The sequence below is a fragment of the Condylostylus longicornis genome, unplaced genomic scaffold (genome assembly GCF_029603195.1).
Source record: "Condylostylus longicornis isolate FDR11 unplaced genomic scaffold, ASM2960319v2 ptg000063l, whole genome shotgun sequence".
In the NCBI taxonomy this organism is placed as follows: Eukaryota; Metazoa; Arthropoda; class Insecta; order Diptera; family Dolichopodidae; genus Condylostylus; species Condylostylus longicornis.
In genome coordinates this window covers 208,896-221,530 of record NW_026578031.1, presented here as the reverse complement: position 1 = coordinate 221,530, position 12,635 = coordinate 208,896, and positions in this window count along the sequence as shown.

Genomic DNA, 12,635 nt, shown 5'->3' with positions numbered 1-12,635 from the left:
TCAATAAAAAAAAAAACTGCTCATGCCGTATTTTAGAAGTAAATACCTGTTGACATTTTCTTATAACTTAAATTCTAAGCTTGAATACAAAAAAAAAGACAATTAAAAAAATAAGCCCGCTAAACTAAACCACTTTAGTGATTTTTTCATTGCATTTTTTAATGAAACAAATTTTTGTTTGTTTTCCTTTTTCTACTTTTTTTTTTTGAAAACTTTTCGTTTTAAACATTTTTAGTACAACTCATTTAGTATGTTTTTAATGCCACGATAAGCAAAAACTAAAAGAAAAGTACGGAATATATTTACTATATTTGAAATGAAAAAGCAAACTGTTATAATTTTTAATTTTGCAATATTTTTTTAAGTAAAAAATTGTGCAAGAGAAAATTTGACAAAAAAAAAAAAATAATTTTTTTTTAATTTTTATTAATTTTGATTTTATGTTTGTTAAGCAAAACTAGAATTTTTATTGTGAAAAGCGTTGTAATTAAAAAAGTAGAACAAATATTTTTTTTTTTGCTTTTTACAATAAAATGATAACGAAAAGTGTTTAACGTGGTTATTAATTAATAAATTTTTATACATTGAAAGAAAAAAAGAAAACTTTGCAAAATAAATAATTTTTTTTTTTTGTGATAACCTGATATTGATACGAAAATTTCATACAAACTTTTATACTGAGTATATATACATTGTACACGTATGTATGTACTATACGTGTGGTTGATTATTATTTTGTGTAAATAAAACAAAATGTAAGTATGCATACCTTAATCAGCAGTAAACAAATTTTACCTGTATAATTGCATATATAGAAACAAGAAATGATAAAAATAATTTAATTTTTTATTATTTTTTTTTTGACTGCAGTATTTATCAAGATGTCATGCTTAACTATATATACAAGCAATTTTAAGACACTTACAATAAATATTTTTACAAGAAATGAAAAAATTTAACAAAGATTATTGATTGATTAACGGTAAGATGTTTACAGTAAAATCCTTTTTTATAATATACTCTTATACATATATAAATATCAACTATAAATGTTATATGTTATTATCATTTCTTATCATAATAATGTTAATTTTGTAATAATTTTGTTGTTCTAACTACATTCTAACGAAATAAACTATTTATACATATATATAGATTTACGATCTTATTGACAATAGAAATATTTAATTATTTGAGATTTAAAATAATGAGAATAAAAATTACCAAAAAAAATCAAAGTAAGATCCCGTTAAATCTATCTATTTATAAAGAACGTTCAAAATCCATTAATTTTATAAATATATACTGTGTATAGAGCCTTTAATATAAAAAATGTAATTAGCCCTTAAAACAAATACATATATACATACATGAGAATGCAATACTGTCAAATCAAGTTGTTCCATTAATAGAAATTATCATTATATATAGCGTTCATTATATAGAAATTTCACTGTATATAAGTTAAATGAATTATATATTTCAAAGGTTACTCACATATTCCTAAATATAACATTATATAGATTATTATGTCGACAAGTGAAATACTTAAACATATATGTAGGTGTATCATACAAAATGATATTTTCTTAAAAAAAATCAAGTTAAGTAGGTACATCTCAAAATTTTATTCGCACTAATGTAAAACGTGCAAGAAACGTGCAACTACCGTAAAAAAAATTTAAGTTTTTCTACTTTAATTATGTAAATGAACACTAAGGTTTGAAAAATTTCATAGATACCTACTATATATTTATTGCAAAAAATTTTAACACGATTTTTGTTCGCATAAATATTTTCATATGTATTTTCATAATATTATGCAACTATAAAATTTTAAAATTGTCAAAACTTATGCAATTTACAAAAAAATCAGATGGCAAAAATAATTGCAATTTATAACAAACATTATAAGTTTGATATAATTCAACTTTGTTCCTACACATTCCTACACAGTCTATCAACTATATAATACTTATTGTCAACTATTTCAATTGTGCTATTAATCATATAAGCTTTATAATGAAACTAACAACATGTGGAAATTCAATTTTTTTTAATTAATGATTAAAATTTTAATTTTTCGTAATAAAATCTACTATTAGAGAACATTTTTTTTAGGTTAATATAGCTTTTGTTTGAAAGTTTTTCTTATAGTAATTAGGTAATTAAAAATGTACTGTATTTAAAAATTTATTGCACTTTTTGAGTATTAAATTAATTTAGAAGTACAATTAAGAATCAAGTTCTTGAGCATAATTGCATGCTCACTTTTACAACCGTTTCTTTCACTGAGAACTGCACTGCGTATGAACTTAAATGTAATTGGAGCTCATAAAAAAATTATTAATTGACATTTCCTAATGAAAAAAAGCATTTAAATTTTGAAATTTATAAATTTTATATCTCAATTTTTTTAAAGGAAAAAATTATAATTTCCTCTCATCTTACACCGTCAAATTAAAAAAAAAAAATCAATGGTTAATAAAATAAACTTTTATGTACAATATTTATGCATAAAAAAAAATAGAGAGAATCATTTACAATAAAAAAGCACTTTGTAATTATTGTGAATAACAATTTTTCTTCACTTTAGCCAAACTTTTTGTTTTTGTTTGAATGAATATGAAAAAAAAAATGAGATGAATGAACTTTCTTCATACTTTACTCTACATAATCTTGACATTATTTTCATTATTTAAACTTTATTATAGAATAATACAATGAAAAAAAAAAATAACTCAAATGGAACATTAATTTCCTCAACTTTTTTTTACGTTGTTTTTTTTTCTTCAATAATTTGTTTTATAGTTGATGTTGTTGCTTTTTTTTCTGTCTGTATACCAAGGTACTTAAAATTGCGTAAAACTACTATGCAATAAAGTGTTCATATAGCTTGTATCGTATGTACTTTTTTCTAACTTTGAAATTTTATTATAAATAATAAATCATATTTTTAATAGTGCTTATTATATTATGTGTTTTTAAAACTAACAAAAAATGTCAAAAGTAACAAAATTTTCGTATTTTAGTTAAGTACCTTTTTGTTAATGACAGACAGTACTTTTATGCATATCGTTTTCTCGTTTTTATTCGTATGCATATTTACTTACACGACTGGTTATACTTTCATCACAACACACATAATATGCTTAATAACTATAGCAAAACTGTGTATATTAAAAAACATAATTCATTCTTTTTTTATTAAATTCATTGATTTGATCAAGGTCTTAAATAAACTAGAAAAAAAAAGAATCAACTGATCAGAATTAAGTAAGAAAAAATAAAAAAAAATTGACAAAAAATAAATTGTTTTTTTAAACTGCGTTGAAAAAACTTACCAAATAAAAAACAAACAAAAAATTACAAGTTCACAACATTGTGCACAGATAGCAAAGACAGTTCAGTCCAAAATTATAAAAGAATATTTTATACTTGGATTATTTTCATTGTTCTTTATCTAAAATTACTTAAAGGAAGGGTTCGAGCAAAAAGAATTTTTATATGACCTCGAATACAATAATCCTATGTACAAGTAATTCATTTTTAATTCCTGTTAATTCATGAGGTGGACGTCTGAAATAAAATGTACCAAAAAATAATGACTATTTATGTCTAAAATTTTTATGGCAACATCGGTAATGTACCATAAAAAAAATGTGCTAAATTGTTATTTTTTCAAAAACTGCAATAATAAAATATTTCTAAACAACAACTTATCTTAATTTCGAGCCGTAAAATGTACTAAAATTTTCTTAATTTTAGGGAAAAAAATATTTATTAATTTATTAAGAGAAAAATTTACAAGAACAATTAAGAGTTTGCTGCATAATATGGAATCTGAATGTAGTACGTTTAAACATGTGTACATAGAACTTTTCTAATTTGTGCCAAAACAGCTTTTGCCAAGGCCCAACAGTGTTTTTCTTTTATAGCCAAAACTTTTACTTTTTCGTGTTATTGATTACAAATTCTCATATTTAGAAGAAAAAAAAACAATAAAATAAGTCTGCAGTAATTGTACTTGATGTTCGATTATATGCATAATGAAATTCCAAAAAAAGAAAAACTATAAATAATAAAAATACAAAAAAGCGAAAAGTAAAACCTGTAGATATATTGAAATTATGCCAGAGATTAATGTTCTTCTTCTTTAAGAAAATGTTAAAATTTTAAGCATATTGTATAGACTTTAAATTTTTTCGCATTTATATATTATTATTCTACATGTACATATACATGTATATGTATATATAAATTTAACAAAATGTATTCTTATAAATCGATTATAAATCATCGATGTCCACTAAGTATTGATTTATAAGCGTATATTATTTATTATTATTGTTAATAATCGAACATTTTTATCGTTCAAGTGCATAAATATAAGTAATTTTTTCTTCTTCTAAAATATATTTACAAGCCATATATGTAATGTTGTACATATGTATATGTGTATATATATATATATTTAAGTCTGTATTGTTAATGCAATACAGATATTTCGGGTTTTATCTTAAAATTTTTGCCGCCATAAGTTTTCCTGAATTTAAGTTAACTTTGTAATACTGTATGTAGAACAGAGATTTAAGACTTTTGAATTAATTTTCTTGAAATTGATTATGTAGAAATGAATCTTATGGAATAATACCTACTAAAGAATTTAGAAATTACAGAATTTCATTGTGTTCGAATAATACCTATTGAAGTATTTTCTAGTTGCGTACGTGAATTGTAGCTCATATATATATAAACTTTGTATAAACAAGAAAATTAATTATTTAAATAACAGAAAAAAAAATATTTCAATGTTATTAAGTACATTTTTATACCCGTACGAACGTATGTTCGAAGGGTATACTAAATTTGCCTTACCGTTTGTAACGCTAAGAAATAACGGTGTTAGATATAGACTCAAGTGTATGTTTTTGATCAGCGTCAAATTCTGAGTTGATTTAGCTTTGTCTGTCCGTCCGTCCGTCCGTCCGTCCGTCCGTCCGTCCGTCCGTCCGTCCGTCCGTCCGTCCGTCCGTCCGAACGATAACTCAAAAACTAATTGAGCTAAGTTCACCAAATTTTCACAAATGATTTATTGTAGTAAGTGCCAGAACCCTATTTAAATTGGACATGATCGGGGTACCGGTTCGGGTAGCTGCCATACAACTTCAAAATTTATTCGGCTATATCTCAGAAACTATAGAAGTTATGGTATTGAAATTTCACACAAACGAATATATTAGTAGGGCCAATATGCCATATAAAAGTCGTTGAAATTACTTGGCTCCTTCTGGTACCTGCCATACAACTTCAAAAATTATTTGGCTATATTTCAGAAACTATTAAAGCTATGGTATTGAAATTTCATACAAACGAATATATTAATAGGGCCAATGTGTCACATAAAAGTAGTTGAAATTACTTGGCTCCTTCTGGTACCTGCCATACAACTTCAAAAGTTATTTGACTATATTTCAGAAACTATTAAAGCTATGGTATTGAAATTTCACACAAACGAATATATTAGTAGGGCCAATGTGTCTCATAAAAGTTGTTGAAATTACTTGGCTCCTTTTGGTACCTGCCATACAACTTCAAAAGTTATTTGACTATGTCTCAAAAACTATAAAAGCTGTGATATTGAGATTTCACACAAGTGAATATATTAGTAGGGCCGATGTGCTTGATAAAATTCGCTAAAATTTCTTGGCTCTTTCTGGTAGCTGCCATACAACATCAATAGTAGTTTGGCACAACCAGTATTTTGAATAACACATAGTACTGAAATTTTGCATAAATTAATATGGTAATACAGCAACTTAAAGTCATAGTCTGCCCCATAGTTAGTTATGGCACATTAGTTATTCGCACATAGGATAACAAATTCGTACGGGTATCACAGAGTTGACAAGGTCAACTCTATTTTTTTTCTCGTTTTATTTAAAATTCATTAAAAACTCGTATATATATATTTTGAATTTCTTGCTTTTATTATGAATCTGAATGGGCAAATATCATTTTATCTATTTTATCTGCATCCATATATTCTTCCGGTGAATAGAAAATGTTAACCATTAATTATAAAATCACGATTCCTGTATAATGATTGATTATTAATTAATATTATATAAGCATGTATGTGCAATCGAATATTGAATTGATTTTTGACCGTCACAAATTTTTTTAACAAAATATAAAAGTTTACAAAACAATAATACAAAAAAATTTTGAAATAATTGAAATTATTTTTTGTAAAAATGTATTTTTTACCTTGTGTTATATTAAAAACAACGTATATTGGAATTATGTAAACAAATAAGAAAATATTAAAATTGTTATACATATTATATGGAAAAGATTTTAGGACAGTGAATTAAAAAAATAATCCAAAAAAAAAAAGCCTTGTATTGCTTATCTTATATGAAATACTGGCAACAAAAAATAATACAATTATCATGCTAATTAAAAAACTAGCATGTTTGCTAAAAGAATAATCAATAAAGACTTTGATCGTGAGTTTTTGAACTTTCATTATACTTATACACTTACGAAATGTTTTTACCCACCACCGCATTGTATGCAATCACACCGAATTTAGTATATCGATTTTGCTGTAGAAACATATGTACTTTTCCATTTTATTAAAATGTAAATAAACTATTTTTAGCAAGATTTCGGTCTCTGTCGATTTGTCGTCTGTGTATGCACCTCAAGTTTCGTATCTTAAGTTCGGTTGAACCGATTTTGATGAAGTTTTATATATAAGTTTATTTTGATTATGTCGCGGATTAATTAACTTTAAGGAGTTGAATTTTTTCAAGCCTCAGAACTGAGCTTTTTTACGGGTCGATATTTTATAATTTTGTGCTGCTTATAAAGACAAATAATCAATCAACGGCAAATAGAGAATTTACTCTCAAAACCATTATTTTAGGAATGTTAACTAAGAACTTGCTAGTATCCTTAAATATTTGGAGGAAGTTTTTAAAAGACATTTCCATAATTTTATGCAACATATTCACTAAACTAGAAAATACAATTGCGGTCAGTTACTTGCATATTTTTTTTTTATATTTAATATTGCTATCATTTTTCCAAAATCATAAAATTTTTATATAATATTTTTAAAAGTGAACGCTTTCAGGTTCTTTTAAATATTACCGCTGACATGATTTATATCAATAAATGTTATGTGTGTACATATACTTATACTTTCTTTATAAGATTAATGTATGTGTGTTGACTGATAGTGTTTTCAAGTCCCAATGGTTTTAATTAACATGATTGATTAATACTCTCTTAAATTATCTATTTTGGATTAACAGAAACAGAAATGAATTGTAATATAACAGTATTTATGATGACAAGAAATTATGACAGATAGATATTTCTCATATTTCTCAAATTTCTCATATTGTTGGTTGAGTTATTTTGTTTTTGTTATACTAGAAAGTTTTGTAAATGTTTTACATAGCCTATTAAAAGGGTGATATGACAGTTATTTCGGTAGAATTTATTTATGGAAGGAAATTTTAATTGACCACATCTATGATTTGTAAACACAACAATTTTCGGCTTTTCAATTGAAAAGGTATATTAATTAATTTCCTGTTGTCAAAACAGTCATTAATATTTTTTTAACTCTTTTTCATAATTCCTACAGGGCTATGAGAACTGTACGAACATGTATAAGTGCATTAGCTATTAAATAAATAATTGATTTGAAATTATTTTAAAATGAATGGTTTTCATGAATTTTAATTCAGAAGTTCTTGAATTTTTAACAATATTAATTTTTGTATAGTATTTTGTATATTGTTCTGGAAATTAAAATTTTTCTTCTGCTTCATTAAAAAGAAATTTATACATTAGATGATTTTCTTTATTATTCAAATTAGAATTCTTTTATTGTTTACGCGATTTAAGCGCTAAGTCGTAAGAATACGTTTATTTTATGATTTTACAAAATGACAAACTTAAATATTTTCTTCTTTTGATATTCCGATAAGTATGGCTTTATGTTGGAATTCAAAACACCGCCATTAAATTTTTAAAACTAAAATAAGAAAATCATACACATAAGTTAAAATGAGGTCTGTGATAAAATTCATGAAACCCAACATTAAATTCTGATTTTCATTCTTTAGTTGAAAAATTTTTTTTTTTTTTAATTTTAAATATTTTTAATGGGAAAAAATATAAAAGTGAAACACGTGAATATAGTCATATAAGTTATAACGGGAAAATTTTTTAATGAATATATACAGTTGCAGACTAAATTGAAATGCCTTATCAATAATTAAATCAAACTTTTCTTATTTCCATTAGAAAATCTGGTCTCTTTTTATTTCAAACTCCAACTTTGCATGTGGTCAAATACTAATCATAGGCTTACCCTTATCCAATTCTTTATATTAGTATATAGCAACATTTTGGTAACTATATAAACTTTATACTTGTAAAGAAAGTCATGGAGCTTTTAAAATTTGCTATTTAACATTGCTCGTCTTGTATATTTCGTTGACATTTCATCGTTCGAAGTTGAATATTTTCCCCTATAGTTTTGATGTTTATATGTATATATACATACATGTGTGTTTGTTATTGTGCATTTGAGAATTTTTACTTTTATATTTTTTATATTATTAAAAAAAAGGAAAATTCTTTTCACTACAAGTATGTATATACTTAACGGTTTTATAAAAATGCTTTTTTAAGTGGTAAATATGGCAATAAAAGAACACAATATATATGACATAACTGTGCATGCTCCAAATCTTCTAAATATCACATACGTTATACATATGTACATAAAATATAGAATTTTTGTTTTAAAAATACAAGAATATCAAAGTTTTTAAAAAAATATGAAAAGTTTGTGCTATTTTTAATTTTAAATAAATATTTATGTATATATACACTCATAAAAGTTGAAATGTAAGAAAAGGTTAATACTTTTTGACAATACAACATTAATGAGAACTGTTAAAGTTTTATATTATATGTAAGTATGTATAGCCGCATGTTGGTATACTTAACAAGGTTAGTACTTAAAAATAATATCAGCTCATTAACTACTTACTCGTATATGCAATAAAATATAAGTACATATAAGTATATGTGAGTCGTTAATATTTAAGTAACTATATTTTTTTTGGCATATGATAATGACAATTATATTGACATTACACAATTCATTCATTATATGTACATAGATTGGTATGTGTCTATTGTGGTTAACTTAATGAAAATCGGAAGAATTCGTAACTTAGTTAAAAAGTCAAGTAAAAATGGGTTTGCCTTATCCAATTCTAAAATAATGGAATTCTTAAAGGAATAATTTAGAATATGTTGTAAATTAGTAGTAAGAACTGTCAACGATAAAATTCTCTTATAAAAACATTATATGTATGTATATACTCTCTATTTTGTGATAGTTTCAAGAAGTTCTGGAAAAATTCTGAAATACTCATATTTATTATTGATCTTAGTATTAAAGTGAATACAATTTTTTTTTTAGTTTTTAACCTCCATTTAACCCTGTTTGACATTATTTATATAACTTATTTCTTTATCTCACTATCGTGAATCGATAATTTTTTTACATGATATATTTTTCTTTTGTTGAAAAATTATGAGAGAAAATGATTATATGACGTGACAATTTAAGTTTTTCCAGTTATGTTAGTAAAAAAACTAAAAAGTAACGTGACAATTAGTTTCTCTTATCATAAACGTATCATGTGGATGCATTTGTTTTCAACAATAAGTTGTAGATTTTCCGAACCACAAATGCGACAATTTTGTCAATTAGCAATGATTTTGTTCGAAAAACTTTAATTATTTACAAAATATTTCTCAATAATAAAAATGCGTTGTTCTTTTGTGTAGCGCTCCATTTTGAATAACCCTGAACTGTCACGTTGTATTTTTTCCTTTTTTTTGGGTTGACAACACTTTACCGCACAAATTGTGCAAAATTCAAATCTTGCGTGAATTTTGGGATACCCTTAATTTGTCCAATATTTATTAATATTTTTATATTAATTAATTAACTAATTTTTTAATTTAATGAAACCAATTCAAAATATTCACATTTGTTTTCGAACTATTTCGAACTATATCAAAAACAAATATTTGAATTGTCAAAATTTTGACAAAGGCGGGAATGCATTTATAATTGATTGCTTTAACTTTAAATTAAAAAAAAACTCTTTTATTTACTAATTTTATTGCTCCCCCTCAAATATGGATAATATAATTTCTGTTTTAAATGGTTATTCCAGAATAAAAAAATATTTGAATATAAATTAAAATTTAATGTCATTGTTATTATAATGAATTTATCAAATAATAATTATTACTTATATTTTAAAAATATCTTTTTTTTTTCTCACATTTTCACTAACTTTAAATTAAATTTATTTAAATTATTATATTAATTATAATACAGTCTTTATATACAACATTTTTATAATTAATTATCTTTAACCGGAAAATGTTTTTCTTTTTATAAATTATGGAATAAATTTTTGCATTAAAAAAATTATACCAAACCACCATCATATTGTTATACTTAATAAAATACCATAGTATCCTTTCTAGCGTAAAAGATAATTATTATATTATGTATTATTATATGTGTAGTTTTTAATATAGAATTTCTTGAATCATATATAATTGAATACATATTCATACACACACATAATGTAGTATATTAATGTAAATGGTATGCAATTATTTAAAAAAAGGAAAAAAATAAAAATATATTTTAAACACAGGTTATTTAGATAGCATTGAAACTTTTACATTTTTATTATCATTATTATAAAACAATTCAAAAAGTTAAAGAACGGATAATAAAGAATAAATAAGAAGAATTAAAATTGTTTTTATGCGCTCAGACATTTTATAAATAATTATCGCTTGATGGGAGACGCACTCCATTTTTTCTTCTCAATGTCATTTTTAATTCAATTTTATTTATAATTAAAGTATTAAATAAACCTGTTTTTTTTACAAGGTATACATTTATCCTATTACTATATTACAATAAAAAATAAGAGAGAAAAATACGAATGTCTTTTCATTCGTATTTTTCTCTCTTATTTTTTATATCATAATTGACCCGTTTGACAATTACACTCCAAAAATTTCTTTCGACTTCTCCAGTTGATAACGCTAACTTTTCTCAAGCTATGTTCTATACTCGTATTATCGTGCCATCTGAGTTTACCTCTGCTTTGCCTGCTTATAGATGTACCCCTTATTATTGATTTTGACAGTCTTTCGTTCGTCATTCTATACACATTCCTGGCCCAATTTATTAAATCATCAATAAGTTTTCAATTGAACTCAAAACCTCTAATATTATAATTTCATCTTTTTTATCATTTTCTAAGTTGCGACTATTTTTCATCCGACTGCAAGGGTGATTTGATTTTGTTTGAAAGTATATTATTTTTGAGATTTTCCATTTCAAAGCCAATGAATTTAAATGTACATGTAAATGAAGTCTGGCTCAGAAAGGAATTTATAAAATTACAGATATTAAATATTTTCGGTTAAAAACTTAATATTTCTTCTGATTTGCAAAAGTTTGTCATTAGAATTTTATCAACATTTTCTAATTTAAAGACAATTTGTTTCTTTTTTCATTCGTACTATCAAAATTTGACTAAAAAATATTTTTGTAAAATTTGATTCAAAGGTCAGTTGGTTCTGTTTTATACTATTGGAATTTAGATTAGAATTGCCTGAATTTAATCAATTTTTTCTAAATTATAGATCTTAGCACAAAATTTTTTTTTTGCTAAGTTAATTTAGATAGTATTGCCTCATAGGTTGAGATTTATTTTCGTTTTAGATTTATTTTTATTCTATAAAATTTAGATTTTTTGTTATATGAATTTGAATTTTACAAATTTCTCTATAAAATTATAAACTTAAACGGAAGCATAATATGGTGAAACATTCAGTATAAAATGCATATCTTATATAAAGTCTAGTTTTGTATAAAGCATAAGTATTTGTATATATACAATTTACATAATAAAAAAAACTGACTATGCAAGAGCATTATGTGTATAGCATTTACAAAAGAATATGAAAATTTTTTTCCAAATTTATATTCTTGATTTCCGATTTTTATTTTAGTGCGGTTTTTGCATTATTAAAATAAGAAAATAATAAAAAATTACCATATTCTTTTATATTTTAGGTTTTTTTTGTTGGTCTTCGCGTACCTATATAACAGACAGGTTAAATTGTTCTTTCTTTACTGGTATTTTTTTTTAATTTTTTGTTTTCAAAGTAATTGGTATAGACTTAGTTGCGAGAATAGGTTTACTCAAATAAATTATTATCATATACCTGAATATAGTATACAAGTATTCCAGAATTTATTATAATAAAATGTAATAGGAAGGTATACATAAAGTATATATGTAATTTCCTTAAAAACTAGTTAAAAAATGAGGTTATGTTGTAAACGCGCCTGTAAAAATATTATTATTTTTTTTTTATTTTGATTTTTTATAGAAAAATTTCGTAATTTCGTAGGTAAAATTGTAAATTTTGTGTTTTGTTTTTTATTGTTAATGCACGCTACAAATTCTCACCTTAGTCTTTAATTA